The sequence below is a fragment of the Phyllobates terribilis genome, unplaced genomic scaffold, assembly GCF_046119375.1.
Source record: "Phyllobates terribilis strain yellow unplaced genomic scaffold, ASM4611937v1 Scaffold_623__1_contigs__length_954917, whole genome shotgun sequence".
Classification (NCBI taxonomy): domain Eukaryota; kingdom Metazoa; phylum Chordata; class Amphibia; order Anura; family Dendrobatidae; genus Phyllobates; species Phyllobates terribilis.
Genome location: NW_027363383.1, coordinates 570,850 through 579,085, shown reverse-complemented (window position 1 = coordinate 579,085; position 8,236 = coordinate 570,850).

The window sequence follows — 8,236 nt, the reverse complement described above, 5'->3', positions numbered from 1 at the left end:
ACAGTCCCGTTGGCTTGCCACCGGAGCAAGCCACTTTCCCGTTGGCTTGCCACCGGAGCACGCCACTTTCCCGTTGGCTTGCCACCGGAGCACGCCACTTTCCCGTTGGCTTGCCACCGGAGCACGCCACTTTCCCGTTGGCTTGCCACCGGAGCACGCCACTTTCCCGTTGGCTTGCCACCGGAGCACGCCACTTTCCCGTTGGCTTGCCACCGGAGCACGCCACTTTCCCGTTGGCTTGCCACCGGAGCACGCCACAGTCCCGTTGGCTTGCCACCGGAGCACGCCACAGTCCCGTTGGCTTGCCTCCGGAGCACGCCACAGTCCCGTTGGCTTGCCACCGGAGCACGCCACTTTCCCGTTGGCTTGCCACCGGAGCACGCCACTTTCCCGTTGGCTTGCCACCGGAGCACGCCACAGTCCCGTTGGCTTGCCACCGGAGCACGCCACAGTCCCGTTGGCTTGCCACCGGAGCACGCCACAGTCCCGTTGGCTTGCCACCGGAGCAAGCCACTTTCCCGTTGGCTTGCCACCGGAGCACGCCACTTTCCCGTTGGCTTGCCACCGGAGCACGCCACTTTCCCGTTGGCTTGCCACCGGAGCACGCCACTTTCCCGTTGGCTTGCCACCGGAGCACGCCACTTTCCCGTTGGCTTGCCACCGGAGCACGCCACTTTCCCGTTGGCTTGCCACCGGAGCACGCCACTTTCCCGTTGGCTTGCCACCGGAGCACGCCACAGTCCCGTTGGCTTGCCACCGGAGCACGCCACAGTCCCGTTGGCTTGCCTCCGGAGCACGCCACAGTCCCGTTGGCTTGCCACCGGAGCACGCCACTTTCCCGTTGGCTTGCCACCGGAGCACGCCACTTTCCCGTTGGCTTGCCACCGGAGCACGCCACTTTCCCGTTGGCTTGCCACCGGAGCACGCCACTTTCCCGTTGGCTTGCCACCGGAGCACGCCACTTTTCCCGTTGGCTTGCCACCGGAGCACGCCACTTTCCCATTGGCTTGCCACCGGAGCACGCCACTTTCCCGTTGGCTTGCCACCGGAGCACGCCACTTTCCCGTTGGCTTGCCACCAGAGCACGCCACTTTCCCGTTGGCTTGCCACCGGAGCACGCCACTTTCCCGTTGGCTTGCCACCGGAGCACGCCACAGTCCCGTTGGCTTGCCACCGGAGCACGCCACAGTCCCGTTGGCTTGCCACCGGAGCACGCCACTTTTCCGTTGGCTTGCCACCGGAGCACGCCACTTTCCCGTTGGCTTGCCACCGGAGCACGCCACTTTCCCGTTGGCTTGCCACCGGAGCACGCCACTGTCCCGTTGGCTTGCCACCGGAGCACGCCACTGTCCCGTTGGCTTGCCACCGGAGCACGCCACTGTCCCGTTGGCTTGCCACCGGAGCACACCACTGTCCCGTTGGCTTGCCACCGGAGCACGCCACTTTCCCGTTGGCTTGCCACCGGAGCACGCCACTTTCCCGTTGGCTTCCCACCGGAGCACGCCACTTTCCCGTTGGCTTGCCACCGGAGCACGACACAGTCCCGTTGGCTTGCCACCGGAGCACGCCACTTTCCCGTTGGCTTGCCACCGGAGCACGCCACTTTCCCGTTGGCTTGCCACCGGAGCACGCCACTTTCCCGTTGGCTTGCCACCGGAGCACGCCACTTTCCCGTTGGCTTGCCACCGGAGCACGCCACTTTCCCGTTGGCTTGCCACCGGAGCACGCCACTTTCCCGTTGGCTTGCCACCGGAGCACGCCACAGTCCCGTTGGCTTGCCACCGGAGCATGCCACTTTCCCGTTGGCTTGCCACCGGAGCACGCCACTTTCCCGTTGGCTTGCCACCGGAGCACGCCACTTTCCCGTTGGCTTGCCACCGGAGCACACCACTTTCCCGTTGGCTTGCCACCGGAGCACGCCACTTTTCCGTTGGCTTGCCACCGGAGCACGCCACTTTCCCGTTGGCTTGCCACCGGAGCACGCCACTTTCCCGTTGGCTTGCCACCGGAGCACGCCACTTTCCCGTTGGCTTGCTACCGGAGCACGCCACTTTCCCGTTAACTTGCCACCGGAGCACGCCACTTTCCCGTTGGCTTGCCACGGAGCACGCCACTGTCCCGTTGGCTTGCCACCGGAGCACGCCACAGTCCCGTTGGCTTGCCACCGGAGCACGCCACAGTCCCGTTGGCTTGCCACCGGAGCACGCCACAGTCCCGTTGGCTTGCCACCGGAGCACGCCACAGTCCCGTTGGCTTGCCACCGGAGCAAGCCACTTTCCCGTTGGCTTGCCACCGGAGCACGCCACTTTCCCGTTGGCTTGCCACCGGAGCACGCCACTTTCCCGTTGGCTTGCCACCGGAGCACGCCACTTTCCCGTTGGCTTGCCACCGGAGCACGCCCCTTTTCCCGTTGGCTTGCCACCGGAGCACGCCACTTTCCCGTTGGCTTGCCACCGGAGCACGCCACTTTCCCGTTGGCTTGCCACCGGAGCACGCCACTTTCCCGTTTTCTTGCCACCGGAGCACGCCACTTTCCCGTTGGCTTGCCACCGGAGCACGCCACAGTCCCGTTGGCTTGCCACCGGAGCACGCCACAGTCCCGTTGGCTTGCCACCGGAGCACGCCACTTTCCCGTTGGCTTGCCACCGGAGCACGCCACTTTCTCGTTGGCTTGCCACCGGAGCACGCCACTTTCCCGTTGGCTTGCCACCGGAGCACGCCACTGTCCCGTTGGCTTGCCACCGGAGCACGCCACTGTCCCGTTGGCTTGCCACCGGAGGACGCCACTGTCCCGTTGGCTTGCCACCGGAGCACGCCACTGTCCCGTTGGCTTGCCACCGGAGCACGCCACTTTCCCGTTGGCTTGCCACCGGAGCACGCCACTTTCCCGTTGGCTTGCCACCGGAGCACGCCACTTTCCCGTTGGCTTGCCACCGGAGCACGCCATAGTCCCGTTGGCTTGCCACCGGAGCACGCCACTTTCCCGTTGGCTTGCCACCGGAGCACGCCACTTTCCCGTTGGCTTGCCACCGGAGCACGCCACTTTCCCGTTGGCTTGCCACCGGAGCACGCCACTTTCCCGTTGGCTTGCCACCGGAGCACGCCACTTTCCCGTTGGCTTGCCACCGGAGCACGCCACTTTTCCCGTTGGCTTGCCACCGGAGCACGCCACTTTCCCATTGGCTTGCCACCGGAGCACGCCACTTTCCCGTTGGCTTGCCACCGGAGCACGCCACTTTCCCGTTGGCTTGCCACCGGAGCACGCCACTTTCCCGTTGGCTTGCCACGGAGCACGCCACTGTCCCGTTGGCTTGCCACCGGAGCACGCCACAGTCCCGTTGGCTTGCCACCGGAGCACGCCACAGTCCCGTTGGCTTGCCACCGGAGCACGCCACAGTCCCGTTGGCTTGCCACCGGAGCACGCCACAGTCCCGTTGGCTTGCCACCGGAGCAAGCCACTTTCCCGTTGGCTTGCCACCGGAGCACGCCACTTTCCCGTTGGCTTGCCACCGGAGCACGCCACTTTCCCGTTGGCTTGCCACCGGAGCACGCCACTTTCCCGTTGGCTTGCCACCGGAGCACGCCCCTTTTCCCGTTGGCTTGCCACCGGAGCACGCCACTTTCCCGTTGGCTTGCCACCGGAGCACGCCACTTTCCCGTTGGCTTGCCACCGGAGCACGCCACTTTCCCGTTTTCTTGCCACCGGAGCACGCCACTTTCCCGTTGGCTTGCCACCGGAGCACGCCACAGTCCCGTTGGCTTGCCACCGGAGCACGCCACAGTCCCGTTGGCTTGCCACCGGAGCACGCCACTTTCCCGTTGGCTTGCCACCGGAGCACGCCACTTTCTCGTTGGCTTGCCACCGGAGCACGCCACTTTCCCGTTGGCTTGCCACCGGAGCACGCCACTTTCCCGTTGGCTTGCCACCGGAGCACGCCACTTTTCCCGTTGGCTTGCCACCGGAGCACGCCACTTTCCCATTGGCTTGCCACCGGAGCACGCCACTTTCCCGTTGGCTTGCCACCGGAGCACGCCACTTTCCCGTTGGCTTGCCACCGGAGCACGCCACTTTCCCGTTGGCTTGCCACGGAGCACGCCACTGTCCCGTTGGCTTGCCACCGGAGCACGCCACAGTCCCGTTGGCTTGCCACCGGAGCACGCCACAGTCCCGTTGGCTTGCCACCGGAGCACGCCACAGTCCCGTTGGCTTGCCACCGGAGCACGCCACAGTCCCGTTGGCTTGCCACCGGAGCAAGCCACTTTCCCGTTGGCTTGCCACCGGAGCACGCCACTTTCCCGTTGGCTTGCCACCGGAGCACGCCACTTTCCCGTTGGCTTGCCACCGGAGCACGCCACTTTCCCGTTGGCTTGCCACCGGAGCACGCCCCTTTTCCCGTTGGCTTGCCACCGGAGCACGCCACTTTCCCGTTGGCTTGCCACCGGAGCACGCCACTTTCCCGTTGGCTTGCCACCGGAGCACGCCACTTTCCCGTTTTCTTGCCACCGGAGCACGCCACTTTCCCGTTGGCTTGCCACCGGAGCACGCCACAGTCCCGTTGGCTTGCCACCGGAGCACGCCACAGTCCCGTTGGCTTGCCACCGGAGCACGCCACTTTCCCGTTGGCTTGCCACCGGAGCACGCCACTTTCTCGTTGGCTTGCCACCGGAGCACGCCACTTTCCCGTTGGCTTGCCACCGGAGCACGCCACTGTCCCGTTGGCTTGCCACCGGAGCACGCCACTGTCCCGTTGGCTTGCCACCGGAGGACGCCACTGTCCCGTTGGCTTGCCACCGGAGCACGCCACTGTCCCGTTGGCTTGCCACCGGAGCACGCCACTTTCCCGTTGGCTTGCCACCGGAGCACGCCACTTTCCCGTTGGCTTGCCACCGGAGCACGCCACTTTCCCGTTGGCTTGCCACCGGAGCACGCCATAGTCCCGTTGGCTTGCCACCGGAGCACGCCACTTTCCCGTTGGCTTGCCACCGGAGCACGCCACTTTCCCGTTGGCTTGCCACCGGAGCACGCCACTTTCCCGTTGGCTTGCCACCGGAGCACGCCACTTTCCCGTTGGCTTGCCACCGGAGCACGCCACTTTCCCGTTGGCTTGCCACCGGAGCACGCCACTTTTCCCGTTGGCTTGCCACCGGAGCACGCCACTTTCCCATTGGCTTGCCACCGGAGCACGCCACTTTCCCGTTGGCTTGCCACCGGAGCACGCCACTTTCCCGTTGGCTTGCCACCGGAGCACGCCACTTTCCCGTTGGCTTGCCACCGGAGCACGCCACTTTCCCGTTGGCTTGCCACCGGAGCACGCCACAGTCCCGTTGGCTTGCCACCGGAGCACGCCACAGTCCCGTTGGCTTGCCACCGGAGCACGACACAGTCCCGTTGGCTTGCCACCGGAGCACGCCACTTTCCCGTTGGCTTGCCACCGGAGCACGCCACTTTCCCGTTGGCTTGCCACCGGAGCACGCCACTTTCCCGTTGGCTTGCCACCGGAGCACGCCACTTTCCCGTTGGCTTGCCACCGGAGCACGCCACTTTTCCCGTTGGCTTGCCACCGGAGCACGACACAGTCCCGTTGGCTTGCCACCGGAGCACGCCACTTTCCCGTTGGCTTGCCACCGGAGCACGCCACTTTCCCGTTGGCTTGCCACCGGAGCACGCCACTTTCCCGTTGGCTTGCCACCGGAGCACGCCACTTTCCCGTTGGCTTGCCACCGGAGCACGCCACTTTCCCGTTGGCTTGCCACCGGAGCACGCCACTTTCCCGTTGGCTTGCCACCGGAGCACGCCACAGTCCCGTTGGCTTGCCACCGGAGCATGCCACTTTCCCGTTGGCTTGCCACCGGAGCACGCCACTTTCCCGTTGGCTTGCCACCGGAGCACGCCACTTTCCCGTTGGCTTGCCACCGGAGCACGCCACTTTCCCGTTGGCTTGCCACCGGAGCACGCCACTTTTCCGTTGGCTTGCCACCGGAGCACGCCACTTTCCCGTTGGCTTGCCACCGGAGCACGCCACTTTCCCGTTGGCTTGCCACCGGAGCACGCCACTTTCCCGTTGGCTTGCTACCGGAGCACGCCACTTTCCCGTTAACTTGCCACCGGAGCACGCCACTTTCCCGTTGGCTTGCCACGGAGCACGCCACTGTCCCGTTGGCTTGCCACCGGAGCACGCCACAGTCCCGTTGGCTTGCCACCGGAGCACGCCACAGTCCCGTTGGCTTGCCACCGGAGCACGCCACAGTCCCGTTGGCTTGCCACCGGAGCACGCCACAGTCCCGTTGGCTTGCCACCGGAGCAAGCCACTTTCCCGTTGGCTTGCCACCGGAGCACGCCACTTTCCCGTTGGCTTGCCACCGGAGCACGCCACTTTCCCGTTAGCTTGCCACCGGAGCACGCCACTTTCCCGTTGGCTTGCCACCGGAGCACGCCCCTTTTCCCGTTGGCTTGCCACCGGAGCACGCCACTTTCCCGTTGGCTTGCCACCGGAGCACGCCACTTTCCCGTTGGCTTGCCACCGGAGCACGCCACTTTCCCGTTTTCTTGCCACCGGAGCACGCCACTTTCCCGTTGGCTTGCCACCGGAGCACGCCACAGTCCCGTTGGCTTGCCACCGGAGCACGCCACAGTCCCGTTGGCTTGCCACCGGAGCACGCCACTTTCCCGTTGGCTTGCCACCGGAGCACGCCACTTTCTCGTTGGCTTGCCACCGGAGCACGCCACTTTCCCGTTGGCTTGCCACCGGAGCACGCCACTGTCCCGTTGGCTTGCCACCGGAGCACGCCACTGTCCCGTTGGCTTGCCACCGGAGGACGCCACTGTCCCGTTGGCTTGCCACCGGAGCACGCCACTGTCCCGTTGGCTTGCCACCGGAGCACGCCACTTTCCCGTTGGCTTGCCACCGGAGCACGCCACTTTCCCGTTGGCTTGCCACCGGAGCACGCCACTTTCCCGTTGGCTTGCCACCGGAGCACGCCATAGTCCCGTTGGCTTGCCACCGGAGCACGCCACTTTCCCGTTGGCTTGCCACCGGAGCACGCCACTTTCCCGTTGGCTTGCCACCGGAGCACGCCACTTTCCCGTTGGCTTGCCACCGGAGCACGCCACTTTCCCGTTGGCTTGCCACCGGAGCACGCCACTTTCCCGTTGGCTTGCCACCGGAGCACGCCACTTTCCCGTTGGCTTGCCACCGGAGCACGCCACAGTCCCGTTGGCTTGCCACCGGAGCACGCCACAGTCCCGTTGGCTTGACACCGGAGCACGCCACTTTCCCGTTGGCTTGCCACCGGAGCACGCCACTTTACCATTGGCTTGCCACCGGAGCACGCCACTTTCCCGTTGGCTTGCCACCGGAGCACTCCACTTTCCCGTTGGCTTGCCACCGGAGCACGCCACTTTCCCGTTGGCTTGCCACCGGAGCACGCCACTTTCCCGTTGGCTTGCCACCGGAGCACGCCACAGTCCCGTTGGCTTGCCACCGGAGCATGCCACTTTCCCGTTGGCTTGCCACCGGAGCACGCCACTTTCCCGTTGGCTTGCCACCGGAGCACGCCACAGTCCCGTTGGCTTGCCACCGGAGCACGCCACAGTCCCGTTCGCTTGCCACCGGAGCACGCCACTTTCCCGTTGGCTTGCCACCGGAGCACGCCACTTTCCCGTTGGCTTGCCACCGGAGCACGCCACAGTCCCGTTGGCTTGCCACCGGAGCACGCCACTTTCCCGTTGGCTTGCCACCGGAGCACGCCACTTTTCCGTTGGCTTGCCACCGGAGCACGCCACTTTCCCGTTGGCTTGCCACCGGAGCACGCCACTTTCCCGTTGGCTTGCCACCGGAGCACGCCACTTTCCCGTTGGCTTGCCACCGGAGCACGCCACTTTCCCGTTGGCTTGCCACCGGAGCACGCCACAGTCCCGTTGGCTTGCCACCGGAGCACGCCACAGTCCCGTTGGCTTGCCACCGGAGCACGCCACTTTCCCGTTGGCTTGCCACCGGAGCATGCCACTTTCCCGTTGGCTTGCCACCGGAGCACGCCACTTTCCCGTTGGCTTGCCACCGGAGCACGCCACAGTCCCGTTGGCTTGCCACCGGAGCACGCCACAGTCCCGTTGGCTTGCCACCGGAGCACGCCACTTTCCCGTTGGCTTGCCACCGGAGCACGCCACTTTCCCGTTGGCTTGCCACCGGAGCACGCCACTGTCCCGTTGGCTTGCCACCGGAGCACGCCACTGTCC